The following is a 22,525-nucleotide window of genomic DNA, read 5'->3' as shown; positions in this document are numbered from 1 at the left end:
CTGTTTAATACTTTCGAAAAAAACTATCAAAAAAATTACATATATATATATATATATATATATATATATATATATATATATATATATATATATATATATATATATATATATATATATATATATATATATATATATATATATATATATATATATATATATATATATATATATATATATATATTCAACAGCTATATATATAGAGACAACAACTTAATAAGATAGATTCAGTGTTAACGGAGATCTTTTATATCAGGTGGGCGTAAGGAAAAAAACATTATTAACCAAAAAATTAATGATTTTTTACTTTGAGATAAACAGCAGAATGATGTTTTATATTTTTTATACTACTTACAATTTCTTGGTTTTTAACATACATATCATGATGATTATGTAGGTCATAACTCTCTCATATAAGAGGGTTTTTGCAACTTTTGATTTTAATTTATATTTATGAACCCTTAATAAATAAATTAATTAATTAATGACTATATTGGGCAATTTCCATCAGACTGGCTATAACCAATGCCACTGATTTCTCAATATATAGTATATTATGTCAATTTCTCTCAATAAATTAGGGTTATAGTTTTTGTTTAATTAATATCGTGTATACTATAAATCTCTTACTTAAGATTATAGTTGTCGGCTTATTTTAATTTTAATTTTAAGTCTTGTTTTGATTTAGTTGTTCATTGTTTGTTTCATGTTGTTTTTAGCTTTTAGTTTTTGTTAGAACAAATGCCTATGAACTGTGGCCTGATTATGGGGCATATATTGTAAGCGTCGAAACCGGTAGCCAAATTTTTATAATAAAAAACCTACTTAAGATTATGAGTATTAAATCATCTTTTATAAATTGGTATTATGGATTCACATTGGTAATCTTTTCGTCATTTAAAAAATATATTATTCATTACCATAGAACTTCTTTTTTAGAACTTTCTAGCATGGGATGTGAATGTCCAGAACAATCTCGCATACATTCCTGTAACTTTCTTAGGCTTAGGGTTTAATGTTGTTGAGTACTTACGTAGCCAGGACTGATAGCTTTACGTACCCTCTGAATTACGGTGGCGCATGAGTTCAATTGAAAAACAGAAACTAAAAGATTTCTGATGTCTCTTCTTCTTCTTAACATGCCATACACCAAAGTGCGTAGGCGACTATCTCATTACTAGAATTCTGTTCTTGGCGGCGTGACACAGCTCGCCTGTATTATGCATTCCTGTCCATTCTTTAATATTCCTTAAACAGGATAATTGTTTGCGGCCGGCTCCTCTCCTACCTTCGATCTTCCCTTGTAGGATTAACTGTGGTATTTCATATTTTGCTCCTCTCAATATGTGCCCAAGGTAACCAATCTTGCGTTTTTTAATTAATTCAAAGAGTTCTCTTTCCACGCCGGCTCTCTTAAGGACGTCATCGTTTCGAACTCTATCCACCCAAGGTGTGCGCATCATTCTTCTCAATGACCACATTTCAAATGCTTCAAGTCTGTTGATAGATGTTTTTTTCAAAGTCCACGTTTCCATGCCATAAAGCAAGATGGACCATATGTAGCACTTGACCATTCTGTAGCGTATTTCGAAATTTAGGTTTTGATTGCATAGGAGCGGTCTGAATTTCAAAAAAGCTTGTCTTGCCATTTGTATTCGGGTTTTTATCTCTTGTTGTGGATCCGATTGGTCATTGATTGTGGTGCCAAGGTATTTAAAAGTTTTCACGCGTTTTATGCGATCGTCACCTATGCATATTATCGGGTTTTCTGGAGGGTTTCTGCTAATGACCATATATTTCGTTTTCAAAATGTTGATTTTGAGGCCATATTTTTTACCTATGCTATTCACCCTATCAAGTAATAACTGCTGATCTTCCAAATTATCAGTTATAATCACTGTGTCGTCCGCATAGCGTAGGTTGCTAATTGGTATGCCGTTCACCTTAATGCCTAATTCCGTGTCTTCTAATGCTTCCGCAAATATATTTTCAACATATAAATTAAAAAGCATCGGAGAGAGTATGCAGCCTTGGCGGACACCTTTCCGGATTTCAAATTCATCCGTATATTGGTCTTGATCAATCCTCACCTTTGCCATTTGGTTCCAGTATAGATTCTGAATAATTCTGATCTCCTTCTGGTCCATGTTGGCCCTATGTAGTAGTTCCATCATGATATCATGTTTAACATTGTCAAATGCCTTCTCGTAGTCGATGAAGGTGAGGTAGACATCTTTTCGTTGATCTAAACAGTTTTGTATTAAGGTGTTCAAACATAAAATTGCGTCTCTTGTTCTTAGTCCTCCCTTAAAACCGAATTGTGTTGACCCGCTAAGTTCTGATGTCTCTGCCGAGGCTTAAAACCGGACCGTGCATCTTAATAAGCCAGTACCATATCCACTGACTTACAACCGTCATACGTCTGCTTGTAGATACTATGATCTTAATTATTTGTTACTAAAAACTCTCGACAATTAACACAAATTGATACAATTTGAAATTTACTGCTACGAACAACAAAAAAAAAATAAACAAAAAATACATTGCTTATTGAAATCAGCGTATCAAAAATATTAACAATTCGTTTTTACATCTCGTTTACATTCGTTTTTTCATTTTTTGGACTTTCATACTATAATTACATTGATTTAAAAATTTTTATCACTTATCGAAAAGAGAACTTACAAGGAAAATGTTTTGTAAACTTACATTGTCATCGGGATTTATGGGCCGTAGTCTAGAATTGTTTGTTCCTAATATTTCATCTGCAATTGCATTGGCCATATCAAAAGCAATGCGTGGGTGTGGACGAAGTAGCTAGCTTGTGTCGTTTCGGTCAACTGCTGGGATAAGTTGCCAACAATCAGTAATTGACGGGAACAATACGAGGTTATGTTTACCTAAGCGCGCTTTGCACTTGATAATGTATGCCATAGTTGGAGACAAAACGTTTTAATCAAACAATTGCAGACCACAGTCGATAAATCGCTACAACAGTGTACCTTTACTAATTTATATTACAGGTTATTAGACACTCGCCTAAATGGTGCATTACACTTTCTTGATTATTGTGAATATGCTAGGCATCGATTACGGTTTGTTGTAACCTTAAACTGATAAAACAGTTACAGCATAGTAATTTAACACTTTTCTGACACGCTATTCGTATTTCAGGCGTATTTATCGTAACCACAATCTGCTAATGTAGTTTCATCTCATTTATCGATCTAGTATGTGTATCCAATTTTAGGATCGTTAATAAAATGTAGTTTTTGATGTAGTTAAATTCACTTTGGTTGCCATATTTTTAGAACTCTGAAATAAATCTGAAATAAAGTGATTATTTTCGTAAAATAGATGAACCAGAATGAATACATGATATTCTAATACTAGTCTGTGTTAAACTAATGTTAATAAAAAAAAGTATGATAATTTTTAAGAGATGAGGTTTTCCATTTAGTTTGGCATATACTTCGTTTGGAGTATTACTATTACTACTGGCAATATAGGTAATTAGTCTATTATGGAATGGGATTTTTATCTTAATAAAGTTAAGATATTGTGGCATATTGTTCAGAAAAAGGTAGCAAAAAAACTAATTTTAATTGTGATTTTTTTCTGAACTAACGGAATTGACTTTTTCTATTCTATATTTTTACCATACTTTGCCTAAATCCAGATATTTTTCTTCCGCTAAATTGTCTATTTAAGTGATAGAATAAACTCATAGACTATTATCAACATTTTGTTTTTTTTTTACAGATAAGAAATTATAAACCATAAACTTATTTTGTATCCTGATAATAGAAAAAGTTGACCACATTAAGTTTTAGACCCCAATTTTTAACCCCCCATAACCATACCCCATGTGTTAGGCAAAATATTTCGTTACAACGTTCACTCTGTTAAAACACTTAGCAGAATTTTTAAGTTTTAATATAATATACTGTTTAAAATTAAAATTTCCATCAAAATGATTTCCAAGAAATTAGATAGTAATATTGTATTAGATATTTAAAAAATAAATTTAGTTCTATGTTATGAACGTTACTTTTGCTAGTAAAGTAAATGTATATATTGGAAAAAAAACTTTTAATGCTAAGTTTAAATACATTTTTTTTAATGTCGATTAAATATTACATACTTACTATTTAACTAACTTTAAATACTATCAGTGTCTAGGTTTAAAAATATTTAAAAGTACTTAGTAGTTGAACGTTCAGAGTTGATACTAAGAACGCAAACTATATTCAAATCTTTGCAGAACAAGATTTAAACAATGAACCAATGGCAACGTGACGTGATATATATTATGGAACACTAGCCCGGACTTTTGGTTGGAGACTTTCAAGGTGAAAAAAATGGAAATCTTAAAGAAGATGTGTAGATGATATACAATCACATGACAAACAATTTTGTTATTATGCAATAACGGTAATGAAAAGTATGTTCTAATATAAAATGTTTACAACAAAGCCATTATTTCTATGTGTCTATGAATCTAGACAATTTTTGTGTATAAAAATTCATTATTTCGATGTGTTAGATAAATTTCAATAAAAACTTGGGGTTACACTACTCAAACATATTATTATTTATATCAAATTACTTGACTTTTGTGTTACAAATGGCTTTGATATGCAAAAATTTAAAACCGAGTCCAAGTTAAATCTGTTGTTTAATCCTTCTCCAGTAATTATAACTATGCTTCAGATACTACGAGACCCTAGACTGCACACAAAAATACAGAAGAAAAATTAAGTAGAAAGGTTGACTTAAAAAATGCGGTAAAAACAAAGGAAGACTTAGACACAGTAGTCGTCAACTTTACAAAAAGTATACAGAAATCTGCATAAAATATAAAACACTTTTAATTGATAAACAACAAATCGCAATAAAACATAAATTAGGAAAAATATAGCAAACAACCAGGATAGAGATGGACAAGAACAATTCATTAAAGATTGCTACTAGAGAAACTTCTACTTGACATAAAAAATTAATCTGTAAATAAATACTTGATAGAACTGACTCCATAAAACATAAAACACTAATTATTCATTGTGGAAAGCCGCAAAAAACTCAAAAGACCTCAGCAGCGTATACCACCTATTCAAAAACCTAGCGGTGACTGGGCAAGAACTGACACCGGAAAACCAAAACATTTGAGATAATCTCATCAAAGTCTTTAAATCCCACGAATCGAACACACCTGTGGAACATCAAAAAAACATGTTTGATTACACTCAAGCTTCTTATTAAATGAAATTACCATTAAGAATGTTAAGATTCTAAAAATGTATGCCCTAATAAAAGAAATAAGCCCTAAGAAAAACCATGATCGTGATATAATAATACCCCGTAAAACTATACAAAATCTATCTGTTATAGTTTATCATATTATATCTATCTTCTATTCTCTCTCTAGTTGCATTCTTCCTTGTGGAGTATTCGGCGCTTGTGTGTTTCTTGGCTAAAAGTGTAAGATTGCTGACTGACCGAGTCAGCGCAATCTTCTGTTAGACGTAATAAATTTTCTTATTTAGGTTTTCACTTATCTTCATATAACGATTAATTCGCTAACCTATCTACACACTTCGTCACTATTGTACAAGGAATCTATTCAAGGAAAATGCTATATATATATATATATATATATATATATATATATATATATATATTATATATATATATATATATATATATATATATATATGTATATATATATATATATATTTTATATATATATATATATATATATATATAAATATATATATATATATATATATATTATATATATATATGTATATATATATATTTTATATATATATATATATATATATATAAATATATATATATATATATATATTTATATATATATATATATATATATATATATATATATTTATATATACATATATATACATATATACATATATGTTTTTTATTAAGGATTAATAAACTAAGTTATGTCTTCTTAATCTAATATTTACAATTCTCTGGTACTTTTAATAGAATACCCACTGGTTTATTACCCGTACGACCTACGTATAACTTGTGTTTAATCTGTTGTAAACGAACGTGTATCTCCATTACATATTATAATTAATTTATTGGGTAACAAACACGCTTTTTCGAGCACGAACATAACGATATACCTATTTCGGAATATCGAAATGTTTAATTAATCACTCTAGTTAAAGAGGGAAAGTAATACCATAGTATTTGTTATACGCCAAATTAAGTTTAATAGAACGAAAAATCCCGAGTTAACTCTAAATTATACGGAAAGGTAACACTGACTTTTAACTAGATGATTTTTTATCGAGTATTATAATAATCAGAGGATATGATCACTGGTAAATTTAATTTTTTATACAGAGTATCCTTTTGTCTTTGGTCCTCTTATTTATAGACATCGTAATATGGTTAATATATATAAAGGGATCTACAATGCCAGTATTAATATTAGTTACAAGCAAAATATTCATTAATGAGAATCTGACGTTGCCAGCAATTTTGTTGGTAAAAGAAAGCCATTACCGTTTTGGTTGTATTCAGTGAGATGTTGTATTCGAAATCTTTTTTGGTCCTCTAACAAATGGCAAGGAACTTATTGCGCGCAAACTTTGCTGTAACCCAGTTAGTGAACGAAACTATGGATAGATCCTATAATCACATAAACATTTTCTAAAATTACTCTGATTGAAATTGCATAACCACACGCTACTTTTATTTGGCAGATTGTTAAGAAAAAACGCTAATTGTAAGTCACAATACAGTAAATAGCAATCAAATACAAATAACTGTAACTGATCAGTATATTATTTACAAACATAACTAACATTGCAGAGCATCAGAAGAATAATTACAGTCGTTTTTAAGGCTAACCTGAGCAAATATAGGTTTTAATTGAACAGGTGTATATAAATCACGTTAATTTGTCATATTAGTAATAACCTAAAACAAATTTTATAAAAATCACTTGAATATGACATAAATAGGCACTACACAACCAGGCAACCTTTGACTTTTTAAACAGAGAAATATATTTAGGAAAATGAAAGACTTTACTACTTGAAAATATTGAGTGTGTAGTACCGATTCAGAAGGAATTGTTTTAACGTTTTTAAAATAAACCCTTCCCCCAACTCCTTCCTACTGTTTAATCTAGCGCTAGAAAAAGTAACATAAGTATGTTAAAAATCATAGTAAGATGTGCGTCAACCACAGGCTCAATATAAAATAAATCAGTACATATCTTTGGCTGTGCGGTTATGCATGTGGTAGTGATTTTTGGGTCGAACGACAAATCAAAGACGTATGTAGCTTAGAAGAAGTAGATATAGGAATGATCATATAAGCAAACGCAAACAATAAACTAATCATGCAACAACGAATCCTACTACCATTATGTACAGAAGCTAATAAAATCAAAGCAGTTAACGAAATTGTATACTTGGAAGTACTTTTTAAAACTGGAAATAGTATTACTGTAGAGTAACCCTTTTTAAATCATTAAATATATCAAGAAATGTAAAGGTAAAAGTTTACAAAACCATAACGTACCCAATCCCACCTTACCACTATAAAATGTGTGCTTTCTTCTTCTTCTTGTGCCCTGTTCCATTATCGCCTCCATTAGCTATCAAATTTAACTATACTAATTTTGCTAAGAGCTCGGAAAAGGGATGCGGAGAATCTGTTAAACCATTCCACTAAGTTTTTAAGCTATAAAAAAAGATTCCTCTTTTCTTCCATCTATTTTGCCCTAAATTGTTAAATAAAGTATATTATATCTCTCTGGGTAACGCATACCATGGAAAAAATATTCCAGTTTGCGGTTTTTGACCGGTCTGACCACTTCCGTAAAGTTTTCCATCTGCTGGAAAACAACCTCGTTACGAATTATATCTACCCAGCTTATTAGCAGAATTCTCCGATACACCAGATTTCAAAGGTTTCAAGTTTTTTTAGAATTGTATCTGTTAAAGTGCAACATTCGACATCAGATTAAAGAATAAAACATAACATCGAAGTAATAAATTTCTAGTCTCAAGTAATATTGTTTCCACATATGATTTTCTTTAACTTAAAAAATGCAGTTCTGGCCTTTCCTATACGTATCCTACTTTCTTTGCTAATGTCTCAGTAAAACATCGGAAATATGTTACTTAATACGCATTTGTACAAGGAAGGCGATGGATAGGGAAGACTTGAAAAATTATTTTTGTATTGCAGAGCCAGAATAATGATGACATGTTTGAAAGTAGTTGTTTATTTTTATCTATTTTAGCATAAATGTTATGTATGTTCAATATAACTTACTATACGTAGATGGGTGGTGACACCATCCTTGACCTTATGTTATACAGTAATTTATTAAATGCTCGTTATTGTTATAATCTTTAATTAGCTAATGTTAATCAATGCTTCTGAATAAGCACATTGACAGTAAAGTCATAAAGATAATCTAAACGTTATATTGTATCCAAAGTGCAAATTAATGCACTAAATCCTAATTTGGAAATCAGACTACGTACCATATATATTTTCAATTTTACTGTATGGAGCTAAAATTTGGACATCAAAAAATGAAATTAAAAAAGAATCGAGGCTTTTGAACTCTGGTGTTATACCGTAGAGTAATTAAAATATTATGAACTAATATAAATATAAATAAATAAGTACTGGAGAGGTTTGGTAAAGAAATAGAACTAATCACTACTATACAAACAAGAAAACTGAAATACCTAGGCCACGGGATGAGGAGACCAAAGTATGAAATTTTAAGACTAATAATACACGGAAAGATTCAGCAAGATCTATTGGCCGAAGGCACAATTCTTGATAAAATAACATACGTGATTGGTATCAATGCAAATGGATTGATTTGTTAAGACCAGCAAGTTCAAAATAAAAATTGCCATTATTATTGCCAATCTCTATAGGGAGATGGTACCTTAAGACGACGTTATAATGTTTTTAACACAACTGCAACTGTTTGGCTATAGTAGGTAATATAAAACATATAAATGATTGTATTAAAAATAATGTATTTTTTAACCATAACTGACATCGTTTTTAAGTCTATAATCTTAAATACAGAAGACTCTAGTGAACAGCAAAATATTAGTTTCTTGTGTATTAATTATTAATCTTATCAAGCATTTATAGAAAATAACATATTAAAAACAAAAAAGATATAAAGAAAAGAACCAGTATAAATAAAATAGTAAAGTTATTAAATTATAAATAATGTAATACACAGGTGTGTTTATATTATATAATTAGAACGAATTTAGAGAAAACTAACAAGAATTTATTGGATATGGAAAAAGCCATTAAATAGTGATAATAACGTCCTAGGAAAATAGATAGAGTTAATATACCTAAGTAGAAAAGAAAGAGACAACCCTAAAAGAGATAAAATTTCTAAGAAAAATTAGACATGAAAATGTGGAAATAGGTATAACAGGGTTTAAAGTCGTCATCTGAAATGTGAAAAACCGTGATAAATATAGAAAACATTGATGAATATATTTTTAAAGAAGAGCTTAGAGGTACGGCTAATGAATACCTTATTTATTATACCTAATGATTTATAAACACATACATTTTTTTCATCCTAGTTTTTATTCCTAGATTTTATTCCTAGTTTTTATTCCAATCAACTATTTCTAGAAGTTAGATTTTATTACATTTTTAATGATGCGTTATCAATTTTTGGTAGACCTATATTATTAAAATAATATAATTGACCACTTTATTACTAAAATATAATACTAAAAGTATTTACTTTATTTTATTGGATATAAGGTTAAAATAAGTAACATACCTCTTCACACTAAAAACAATCCAATGACACTCTTTTATCACAAACTTACATCCTTTTATTATAAAGCCTTAGGTTTTATAAGCAAACTACGAACATAAAAACAAATTCACTAACTGTACATGTACAAAAATACCAACAAGAACGTAAGGTAGGAACGGGATGCCGATATTTCGAATGATAACCCAGCCCGGAACATAAACATTCGAAGTTCGAAGATCTACCGGCTTCAGTCTTACGGTGCGGAAGGCCAACGTTGACTTAAGTCACTTCAAGAACCGCTGCGCTGTGTTGCCTCGAGCCTAGTCAGCTGAGATAGCGGGAAAGAGAGGTCACAATGTTGTCATGTTAATCAGTTTGTTGTTTAAAATAGGTAAATGTAAACATATAAATATATCAATCTGTATATAGAAAATTAAGCTTTGATATTTTTTTATTTTAGTCAAATTACCTATTTTATTTTCATTCACCTGCCCTCTCCATACTTAGGTTATCGCTTCACCTCTAAGGCGACACTTTAATATTTATTTAATCTACGACCATTTAATATTATATATTTTATATTAAATACATTATATATAATTAACATAGTTTTAGTGACAGACAACCCACGAGAAATAGAAGACAGAGTCCTAGAGTTGGAAAAGATCATCCAATAAGCATTCAGAAACAGCACTAGAGAAGAGGAAGTAGAAATGCGCACGAGAAGATTTAACGATATACCACAAGAAATAGAAGACTTAATAAGGAAAAAGAACAGAGCAAAACTGACAACAAGAAGGACAAGGAACCAGGCAGACAAAATTAGAGCAAATATGCTAAACAAAGAGGTCACAACAACACGACAACAACACCGTAGTGAAAGCTGGGAAAACCACATAAAAGACATGGAGGAGCAAGGAAAAAATATGCAAAATATTTGGAGGCTCCATAGAATACTGAGAAACGACAGAAAGCAAATCTCTCCATTACACGGAGAAAACGGAATAGTCTACACCACAGAGGAAAAAGCAGAGGTGATGAGGAGTACTCTCGAGAGAGAGTGTACAATAAATTACCACCCAGACGAGGACATTGACTTCGTGGAAGAGGTCGAAAGACAAAGAGAAAGACCCGAAAATCCAAACAAAATTATCCCTGCTACATTACCGGAGGAGCTAAATGAGCTAATTAAAAATAGCTCGCCGAAAAAAGCACCTGGTCCCGATCAAATAACGAACATGGCTCTAAAATACTTACCAGCGAGGGCCATAGTATATCTAACAAATATAATCAACGCCATGCTAAGATTCAAGAAATTAGATGGAAAAGGCCCATGTCATAATGTTATTAAAGCCCGGAAAAAAAGCACTTGTTCTTCTTCTTCTTAACATGCCATACACCAAAGTGCGTAGGTGACTATCTCATTACTAGAATTCTGTTCTTGGCGGCGTGACACAGCTCGCCTGTATTGTGTATTCCTGTCCATTCTTTAATAATTCTTAACCAGGATAATTGTTTGCGGCCGGCTCCTCTCCTACCTTCGATCTTCCCTTGTAGGATTAACTGTGGTACTTCATATTTTGCTCCTCTCAATATGTGCCCAAGGTAACCAATCTTGCGTTTTTTAATTAATTTAAAGAGTTCTCTTTCCACGCCGGCTCTCTTAAGGACGTCATCGTTTCGAACTCTATCCACCCAAGGTATGCGCATCATTCTTCTTAATGACCACATTTCAAATGCTTCAAGTTTGTTAATAGATGTTTTTTTCAAAGTCCACGTTTCCATGCCATAAAGCAAGATGGACCATATGTAGCACTTGACCATTCTGTAGCGTATTTGGAAATGTAGGTTTTGATTACATAGAAGCGGTCTGAATTTTACAAAAGCTTGTCTTGCCATTTGTATTCGGGTTTCGGGTTCCCGAAAAAAAAGCACATTCCCGGAAAATTACAGGCCAATAAGCTTACTACTTGCAATCAGCAAGATTGTAGAGAGAATAATACTCAGCGGACTCCAAGCTGAAACAGACAGATTAGATATAATACCCGAAGCCCAATTCGGTTTTAAATCAGAACACTCCAGTGAGCTACAATTACTTAATTAATAGAGTACATAGCAGCTGGATTTAATTACAAACAATTCATAGGAGCTGCCTTCCTAGATGTAAGCAAAGCTTCCGACAGAGTCTGGCATAAAGGACTAATCTACAAGATTAGAATATACGGTTACAGCGGAGCAATGACAAGACTAATCTCTTCGTACTTGAGCAATCGTAGTTTCAGAGTCCTGATAGGACAAGTCCTATCAGAACTCGGAAACCCGGAGGCTGGAGTGCCACAGGGAGTGATACTGTCACCTCTACTGTATACAATATACATAGCAGACATACCTAGAACACCAGGTACACTACTAAGCCTCTATGCCGACGACACAGTGATAGCGACCAAACACAGAAATGTTGACATACCGGTAAACAACCTACAAACAGCGCTAGACGACACAGAAGAATGGAGTTTAAAATGGAAAACCGCTATAAACTCCGAAAAGACACAGACTGTACTTTTTAAAAAGAGGCACCAACAACCAGAAAAATAAGTAACTGTGCAAGACCCATCCCATCGAGTGGAAAAGTGAAGCAAAATACCTCGTAATAATCATGGACAAAAGCTTAACGTTTAACAAACATGTATAAGCTACAGTACAAAAAGCCAACATGACAAGAGCATCAATAAGAGGCCTAGAAGGAAGAAAAAACAAACTTGGCTGAAAACAAAAATAAGATTAATAAATAGTATAATTCTTCCTATACTAACATATGGATCTCTCGCATGGGGACACATATGCAATACATCCAAAAAGAAAATCCAAGCGGCACATAACAACAGCCTAAGAGAAGCAGTCAACGTACCGAGAAACGTAGCAGAAAGATTCTTCTTTACAAAACTACAACAAATCAGAGTTACTGACACAATAAAAGAAAAAGCTAGGACAAAGTTCGCGGATATAGAGAACCACCCAAGCCACATATTGCAAGAGATAATGAGGTACGACGCTTTCCACAGATGAAAGCACAAAAGACCCAAACAGCAAACAGTAGAATAAAATCATAATACTAGAGAGAAAATCAACAATAACACCAGAGAGAAAACACTTCAAAAAACAACAACAACAACGCATAATGAAGATAGTTCGTAGCTCATAACACTTGTATACAATCGCAACGTATAGCGTGGATATAATTAATTTTAAGCAGATAATTTAGTATATTACTAGGCACTAATTCTGATTTTATGTTTCAGACATCCTACAAAAAAAATCCAAAAAACAACAAAAAACGGCTTCGGCCACCAAAAAAAATTAAAAAACTACTAACAAAAATCGGCGGCAACCACAAAAAAATATTAACAAAAACCATTTAAAATCTGGGCACGTAGGGCCCAACCCCTTTAGCACCAAGTCGCCGAACTGAGCCTAGCTCAGAGCGGAGACTTGAGGCCCAAGTAAGCAATTTTAGTTCGAGGATAAGCCACATTAAGATAACAAGAATATAGCGACAATACGCTGTCCTGAGTTTTGAATTCGGTTAGGAAACCATGTTGGGGTTCTATTACCCAGGACCTCCACATGAAGAGCATTTGGCTGAAAGTTGTACCCCTATTGCGCATCAGAGTGCTATAGGGGGGAAACGGATGATCTGGAGGATTGGAGCGCGGTGGAGTGGCTCTTGTTTTTACTCGAGTTAATACAAATAGCTCCAATGAATTGTTACACCCGAACGAAATTTTTAGGGGTGAATATTTTTCACATGCTGGGTTTTATTAAATTGCTTACCATTTAATATTTTGAAACAACTCTTTTTAATGCAAAATTATGTCTTTGACCTAACATGTTATTTCCTTAGTTCTCATTTTCCTGTTCTGATAGTATTTTCCAACTACAGTATACATATAGGTTTTATCTACAACATAAAAAGAATTTAATAGAATAGAAAGAATAAATAGCAATTCTATTTTTAGAATTATTTCCGGAATAGAAATAGAAAAGCCATACACAAAAATGTAAAAAGTAATTTTTATTACAATAAATTTTCACTTAATCCCATATAAATACATTATTTATATTTAAAATGTGTTAACCGTTTATGTTACCGATTTCTATTCATAAAATGTCAAATTATAGATATTTTATCCAGATTTTTTAGCTATACGACTGATACTCCCTCTAACGTGAGAATTCACTTATCCCACATATCTACAGTATCAAACGGATTGAGCTCTGGTGGGTATCTGTTCGTGTAATCGAGCCCTAGGTGACTTGGTACGTCGGAGTATTTCCCAAAAATTTTCGTACAAATAAACAAAATTGTTCTTTACAGCACATAGAGCCTTGAGCGTATCTTTTTTTTTTTCGAGGTGCTATGATATTGTTTAGAGCGCAGTGTTGGTAGATACGTTGACCTACACAGGATGTAATCAATTTAGAATTAGTTGAAAGACAAGTCAGTGGGCGATACCTGGCTGGATCATAGATATTATTTTGATCCTTCGGTATTGAATAAGTTATTCCCAGAGTTTGCAGATTTGAAATATCATGATTAATTAGTGTTGATAAGCACTCCAGAACTTATTAAGCCAGAAGTTGTGAACTCGGTCTGGTCCAGGAGATTACCAGTTATGAAGCTCTTTAATAATATTGAAAACTTCTTCTGTGGTGAAGGTTCATAAAGAGTAGTACGATAGTGTTGACATTTGTGCATCGTATCTTCTATTCATCCAGCATGCATTAGTATTAAGAGCAGCTAGTTTAAAAAGATTTTACCAAACTCTTGAATTTCTTATTGGCTTAGGTATTTTCAGCTTTTACTTTGTACCTCCTCATTCGTTCTAAATAAATGGAGAGTTTTTGTTTTAATGTGTCCAGGTACTGTTGGGCTGTATTGTTTTTTGTATCATATTACAGGTGTCTTAATGTGCTCAGCACTTGTGATGACTTTTCTACTTGTTATTCTTTGTATATATTCTATCATTTGACCAATATTCCTACGAAATAATTCAATCTTGTTTAGAAGCCGTTTTTTTTTCAGGGTGTACCTCCGTAACCTGTAACTCCGTTGTTAGTACCTTGTCGTTTTTTATTTAAAGGCACGTGTAATTTTACTTACCTACAAGGATAACTCGTAACTTGTTGTTGTTCTATTGTGTATTTTTAGGTTGAGTTATGTTAATCCATACTTACCTCTTGGTTATTATTTTCCGTTCGACTTTACTTCTGATGGTATTGTGTCTAGTCTCTGAGATAAGATTGTTTCTTATAATTACCCCTTATTGATCAGCAAAGCGTGATTCAGATACTTGAAATTCTGGGTGCTTCCTGCAAATTTTGACAGAAAGATTTTATTGATGCCCGATAATTTCTTAACCAAGGTTTATTAGCTGGTAATAGAAGCGCAAAATATTTTCATTCATGGACACAGTCCACTTTATGCGCTGCCTCGGTCGTCCCGCGTAAGTAAGGGCCGTCTGATGTCCAAGAGGAATACCTTCAGCGAGTGTAGCTCTTGGTATTATTTGACTCGCTTGTGGTTGTTCTTGTTGTTGGGCTGTAGCTGATTTTATGACAGCGCCCTCAGCGCCCTGCCACCGACGTCCCACATGCTGTTACGTCCAGCCTTGTCTTCAGCCGTGCCCTACTGTGTGTGTGTGCATTTTATACCTACTGTGAGGTGTCAGTTTTTGTACCACGGCAGGTATACTGCTACGTTTGGATATCGGAACTTAGAATACCCAGACAGCATCTCCGTTCGCGAGGGAACGCGATTGATAGAACTGACAAAAAACTCCCACAGGGTTATATTATTATATTATCACTACTTAATACGGGTAGTAACTAAATATTTCGTTTTGTGAAAATAAACCACAACTATTAAATAACACAGCACAATTAAAATGACATCTTTTGTTCGAACTTTTGGTTTGTAATTCGAAAATAGTTTTTAACAAATAAAATAAATATTAATGTTTATAATTTTTTTAATGATTTAAAATTAGAACGGGTAACGTCAAACCCAAGAAAACATAATTTTTAATCATTTTAATTTTTAAACATCAAAAATCACATTTTTAATTAACTTTTGTTTGACGTTCTCATTTCTACTTCGGAAATTGGTTATGTCATTGCACTTAGGATTACATATGCTATTTATCGATTTGAAACAAGCATATGACACCCTATATCGAACAATGCCATGAGAACATTAGAAATACCAGAAAAGCTTATAGGGATAGTGAGAATGACGCTTAGGAATACGATAAATAGGGTAACAATGGAAGAAAGCTATTTTAGTTGCTATCAACAAGTCCTCGTAGACACTTTGTCTTAGGACTAGCAACCTCCAGTGGAGTCTTACGTTGCCATTTTATGAATTCCAATTGTAACTTAAACATCATAGCATATAAGATCAAATAATGTAACTTAAATTCAAATTAAAAACAATAAACGGGTTTTTAACCAAGTGTTTAGTGGCTCAAAACATGTATATCTAGATACACTGATGATGAAATATTAATTCCGAAAAAGTTCTGTGATGTAGCCCGATAGGGTGTTTTAATTATAAATATACCTTTTATAAAGGATTTTTAAATACCTTTTTGTAATACATGGTATACAGCCAGCTACAGGAACTTAGTTTCTTTGTGGATTTTAAAAATATCAATAGTTCAGTGCAACATAAACAGTTATTATACATAACTAGAAATGTTTAAATTATTAAATACTAAACACTTACCTTCAATGTCTCCAAGTAACGAATTTTACTGATCAAAAATTAGTAAAATTAAGCGCATTTACAGGTTATCATAAGAACAGACATGATTTTAAAAAAGCTAGTGAAGGAGTTTCTATTTACGTTAATAACACATTGGAATGTCGACAAATACCTTTAAAGATCAACCTTGAAGCAGTAGAAGTAACCATAAAAACTCCCAAAATTATTAACATATATAAGATTTATTTTCCATATAATATATACAAGTATAAAACTGATATTGTAGGTTAGATTGCATCGTCTAAGATTATAATGGGAGATCTAAATGGACGCAATCCACTTTAAAGATTGCTCACCGTATACACAATTTGTAAATCTTCTTCTTCAGGTACCATCTCCGCTAGGGAGGTTGGCAATCATCAAAGCTATTTTAATTTTTAAGGCAGTAGCTCTTAAAAGATGTTTTGAGTTGCTTCCAGACCATTCTCTCAGGTTTTTGGGACATGAAATTCGTCTTCTTCCGATGCTTCTTCTGCCATCTATCTTTCCTTGTATTAAGAGTCGCAGGATGCCATACTTCTCGCCCCGCATTACGTGTCCAAGATACTGTAGCTGTATCTCAATTGATTATTCACTTTGTGAATAATCAATTGAATTATCTTTTAGATCAATCTCCGGATGACAATATAAACGACTTCATCAAGTCAAAGTAAATAAATTTTTCTTCGTCATACTTACCGCAGCAGATCATTTCATAAAAAAAATAGTCAAAAATCATATAGGAGTACCCTGGTTGAACAATCACTGTCAAGATGCTATAAAGAAGACTCATAAAGTTTTTAATAAAACCAAAAAACTACACAAAACCAAAATTTTGTGTGGTAACAAAATTCCGAGACGCCACACACACTCTTCAATAACTTATTTAGAATATAATAACAAAATTAACACATCTAGATATAAGATATCCAATGTATTAGCTTCATCCTACGAGTCATATTTAAGTAATGAAAACTTTTCTCAAGAGTTTTTACAATTTAAAACCAAAGACGAATTAGTAGAATTTAATTATGATAAAAGCGATACCCTACCAATTATTGCACCATTACCAATACTAAACGAAGAGTTAACTTCGGTCCATATGATATCCCTATTATTTTTCTTAAAATTTTTTCCAAAAATGAAACTGCCTATTAAATAAAGATTTTTAACAATATGGGCAATATAGGGGAGTGTTTCCACAGACTTGGAATAATGTTTACACAATACCTATCCTTATACCTGGTAAACCACGTTCAGACTCAAACTTAGACTGTCTAGTATCGTTAGGACGTGCAGTGAGCAAAGTGCTCAAAATTAATCAATTGTAGATTTCGTAGAGATAGATCAACTCTAGACAATTTAGTTGACCTCGAATCCGAAATACATGAAGCGCTAGCAAATAATCAAAGCTGCATAGCGGCACTTTTTAATATAACCAGAGCATTTAATACAGTTTGTATTAATTTCCCGCTTAATTTCAAGTTGGTAATACAGTTGGTAGTACTCAAAATTCATAAACAGTATTTTGTGAGACGTTAGTTTCAAAGTTATTTTTTGTATTTTCTTCAAACTATTTAAACAATAATTGTCCACCCACTGTCCCTTTCTGCTCGTGAAATGTGACTGAAATCAAGCTTGCAACGACGTCTGTTTTAACATGTCGTACTTCATTTTGTTTTTAACTTTTAACGTATTTATTAATTTTTAAAGTGTCTTTTTAACAGTAACATTTTTAAGTTTAGTTGCAACTTCAGTATTATCATGTTATTTAACGTTGTTGTTTATGCCACGAATCTTACATTCGGGTAAGTTTTTTATAGCCTTTTTTTTGCACCATTCAAATTGTTACAACATAGTAATTTTCTTTGTAGACCTTGATAAAGGTGGCAAAAAACCACCGAAAGCTTAGATTCAGAATAAATAGTACGCCTTAGCAAAGCTCTATTTTTTATTGACTACCACACCCAAAAAGAAAAAAGTATTTACATATATATATATATATATATATATATATATATATATATATATATATATATATATATATATATATACTTAAGTGCAAAATAATCGACTCAAAAGCGATATTTGTGATTACACTTTTTGTTTTAATGTAAGAAGTATAAACAGGATGTAATGTGCAAACAATAACTTTATTGTTGAACTTACAAAAACTGCTATTGCATTATTTGGAAGACACATTATAAAAACAATATGCAATACGAATAGAGTTTCCCAAATATTCATCATTGGAACTACCCCAAGAAAGACGTTATGAACAGAGAAATCATCAATTACAAAATGAATTTTTTTATTTTTCAATATCTTATATTACCGCCCCTATTCCTAATTACACATTCCAATCAATTTCGCATGGATCGGATGACTTTTCTAATATATTCTTGAGGCATTGTTTAAGCTCATCCCAGACATGCTCTATTCGAGTTATGTCCAGGCTCAACGCAGACCAATGTATTGTAGATCTCAATCAGATAGGTAGTGGTGACTCGTGCGGTATAACATATGACATTGTGCATTATTATGCAATAAAATAAAGGCATCACCAATAAATCCCGCGTATGGAACCACATGTTCCTTCAAAATGTCTCTTATGTAACGATCCGCCGTTAAACCTCCTCCACCAGGCAAGAAAACCAACTTGCTTTTCCCATCCATGGAAATGCCTGCTAAAAACATACAAGAACCGCCTCCATATGACATATTTTCTCGTATACAACATTAAGCAAATCGCTCTTCTGGCCTTCTATAGAGTCGACGCTTCTTGTCGTTGCCATGTAGGCAGAACCTACTTTCGTCGGAGAATAATACCTGACTCCATTGATAGTCGTCCCAATCCAGATGTTTCCAGTAAATTCTAATCGCCTTTGCGTCTGAGCTGCAGTTAGCTTGGGACCCGTAGCTGCCCTTTTTGGTGTCAGGTTGGCTGCTTTCAGTCTGCTTCTGACTGTACCAACGCTGGTAACTACACCTCGGACCTCTCTAAACTCTTCTTTGAGATTAGCACCAGTCAAATATCGATTTCTTAGAGATTTAAATACAAGAAATCGATTATTTCTCTCCGTTGTTATTCGTTTACGGCCTCCTTCTTGTCGGCGGACATAATCACCAGTATCTTGGTACCGACGATACACTCAGGACACAGCAGATTGGCTTAAATTTAGTCGATTTGCCACGGCCCTCTGGATCAGGGCTACTCTCAATAATGCTACTGCTTGAGCTGCTTTGAGGGATGTGGTATCCATTTGTTATGCAGTTGCGAACTTAAGTGACTGATGTATTACTGGGTTGCTATGGAAATTGATGCTTACGATGTTCACCGAACGTGTTAAGTCGGTGCGTGTCGATTTCAATGAGTTAAATTCTGACCCCCTCTCTACGCGTTGCATTATTTATTTGTAATACGTCACCCGATTTAACAAAAAACATAACTATTTTCTAACTCAATAACGGTCAATAATTGTAGACTAAATATTTTTAAATTAAACACTTTTATTAAATTAAACAATTTACACTTTTTAGATCGAAACAAGAGACGTACTTTCGCAGTCGATTTTTTTGCACTCAAGTGTATATATTATATATTATATATATATATATATATATATATATATATATATATATATATATATATATATATATATATATATCATTCAAAATTATGTTTGTGGTTTTTAATTTGTTAATTTCCATAGATTCTAATAAAGATAGCTTAAAGCCTTTATTTTGAATGTGTAGAATTTTAAATTCGTCATTAAAAGAATGATTATGATAAGAAGGTAAAGTTCGTATGTAGAATCTGTTTCCCTATTATTGAAACTGCTTTAAATTTGAAAGGGAAATAAACCAAAACATGTGACTCAAACGTACGTCACTTATAAGAATTATTATAAGAATTAGAAAATGGCTAATAATACAATGGACGAATTTCTCTTTTATTTCATTTATTACATTTAGAAAACTGAGAATACATTTATGAACGTGATTTTCCAATTTTTATAAATCTATAGGTTTTCCAATAACATCTACACTAAATAAATATTTCAAAATCCAGGTAATCAGAAATTTAAGTGTTGTTATTGAATATAAGCAAATATATGATGCTGACATCAGATCATGTTTCTGTAGGAAAATTTAGGTTTAGATTTAAAGAAGTTATAAAAAAGAATGGTAACAAAAAATGCGGTATGAAAAGTCTCAAATGTAAGGAAACAAAAGAGACAGTCGTACGGATTCCTTCAGAGAAGTAAAGTAACATGAAGCAAACATAAAATACAGAAGAATCACACCAGATTATATGTGAAACCTTTAACAAGATCATATAAGAACATCTAACAGAAAAAAAGAGAAGAGAAAAAGTTGGATGAATGACAATATACTGCAACTCGTGAAAGAAAGAAAAAAATCAAACAACAAAAGAATGTACAACTATATTCAGAGACAAATAAGAACCGAAATACGAAAGGCCAAAAAAAAATTGTATCAAAAACACAGTGTGAAGAGATACAGTTATTGGAAGAAAAAATTATACATTTAAAATGCATAAAAAGGTTAAATAAGCAGCTGGTTTTTAGAAATCTGCAAATACATCTAACTAACTGCGAGATTAACAGAGGCACATTATCACAGATAAAAATCAAGAAATTTGCATATGGACCAAATACATTTAAGAACTCTGTTGATAATAGGTTCGAATAACCTATATCCTACATATGTAATGACCACTTACCAATCACATCAGATGAAGTGGAATAAGCAATATCATAACTAAAAGATGTCAAAGCTTCTGGACCTGACAATACACATGTTGAACTCATAAAACTCATTCAATACCGACGGTACTTGGTACTGTCGGTCCTGCAGTGATTTCCGGACCATCAGCTTAATGAGCCATCTTTTAAAGTTATTTCTAAAAATCATACATCAAAGAATATTTAAACTATGCAAAGAAAAAATCAGCAGTACACAGTTTGGTTTTCGGAATGCAGTGGGTACGAGAGATGCTCTCTTTAGCATACAAGTGCTATTTCAAGACGTGAATTGCGATGGTTACGTATGCTTCATTGATTAAGGTGTTCAATATAGAACACCATAAGGTGTTCAATATAGTATATCACTACAAGCTGATGGAGATATTAACAAATATTGGAATAAATACCTGTGATCTAAGAATTATTAAATCTTTATTGGAATCAAACATCTTTGATCCATATAGAGGCAGGAGGTTCAACATGTTCAACAGATAACCAGACACGGTGGTATTGGCTGACAGTGATAAAGTCCTAAAGGGTTATTGGATAGGATCACAGAAGTAAGTCAGAGATATGGTATTTCACTAAACATTAAGGAAATAAAATGTATCTCTAAGAAGGAACAGCAATTTAGACAAATCTGTGTGGACGGTAAACGAATAGGAGTAAAAACACATCTACTTAGGTACTAACATCCATATGAAAATTGAGACCATTCCCTAGAAATCAAATGTAGGATAGAGAAAGCCAAATCTGCATTTCAAAAAATGGCTAAGCTATTTAAACGCCATGATTTAGCAATATTCATAAAAATCAAATTTCTACGATGTTATATTTTTCCTATACTGTTGTACGAAGTTGAGTCGTGAACTTTCACAGACACTACCCGCTGAAAAATTGAGGCTTTCGAAATGTGGTTTTATCATCGAATCCTGAAAATATACCGATCACTTTACTAATCAGGACGTTTCATTAAGAACGCAAAAAGAAAATGAATAGACACTATAAGAAAATCTAAAAATGGATAGACACTATTTAAATCTCAATTCATTTAACAAATTAACAAAATGCTAACAGATACTTTGCCAATTAATAAAGCTTCCTTATCCCTTAATTTATTACTTTGCAGAAAAGAGAAAA

General features: G+C 32.2%; 1 protein-coding gene across 1 annotated transcript in view; it reads right to left on the bottom strand.

Moving 5' to 3' along the window:
- Positions 1–10,087, bottom strand: part of LOC140451924 (uncharacterized) — an 804,624-nt gene extending 794,537 nt beyond the window's left edge. Inside the window, exon 1 of the mRNA XM_072545895.1 lies at positions 9,836–10,087. The gene's annotated coding sequence lies outside the window, so the exon portion shown is untranslated. The remainder of the gene's footprint in view (positions 1–9,835) is intronic.
- Positions 10,088–22,525: the final 12,438 nt, after the last annotated feature.

Source organism: Diabrotica undecimpunctata, chromosome 1, assembly GCF_040954645.1.
Source record: "Diabrotica undecimpunctata isolate CICGRU chromosome 1, icDiaUnde3, whole genome shotgun sequence".
NCBI lineage: Eukaryota > Metazoa > Arthropoda > Insecta > Coleoptera > Chrysomelidae > Diabrotica > Diabrotica undecimpunctata.
This window is presented reverse-complemented; position numbering and strand designations above follow the sequence as displayed.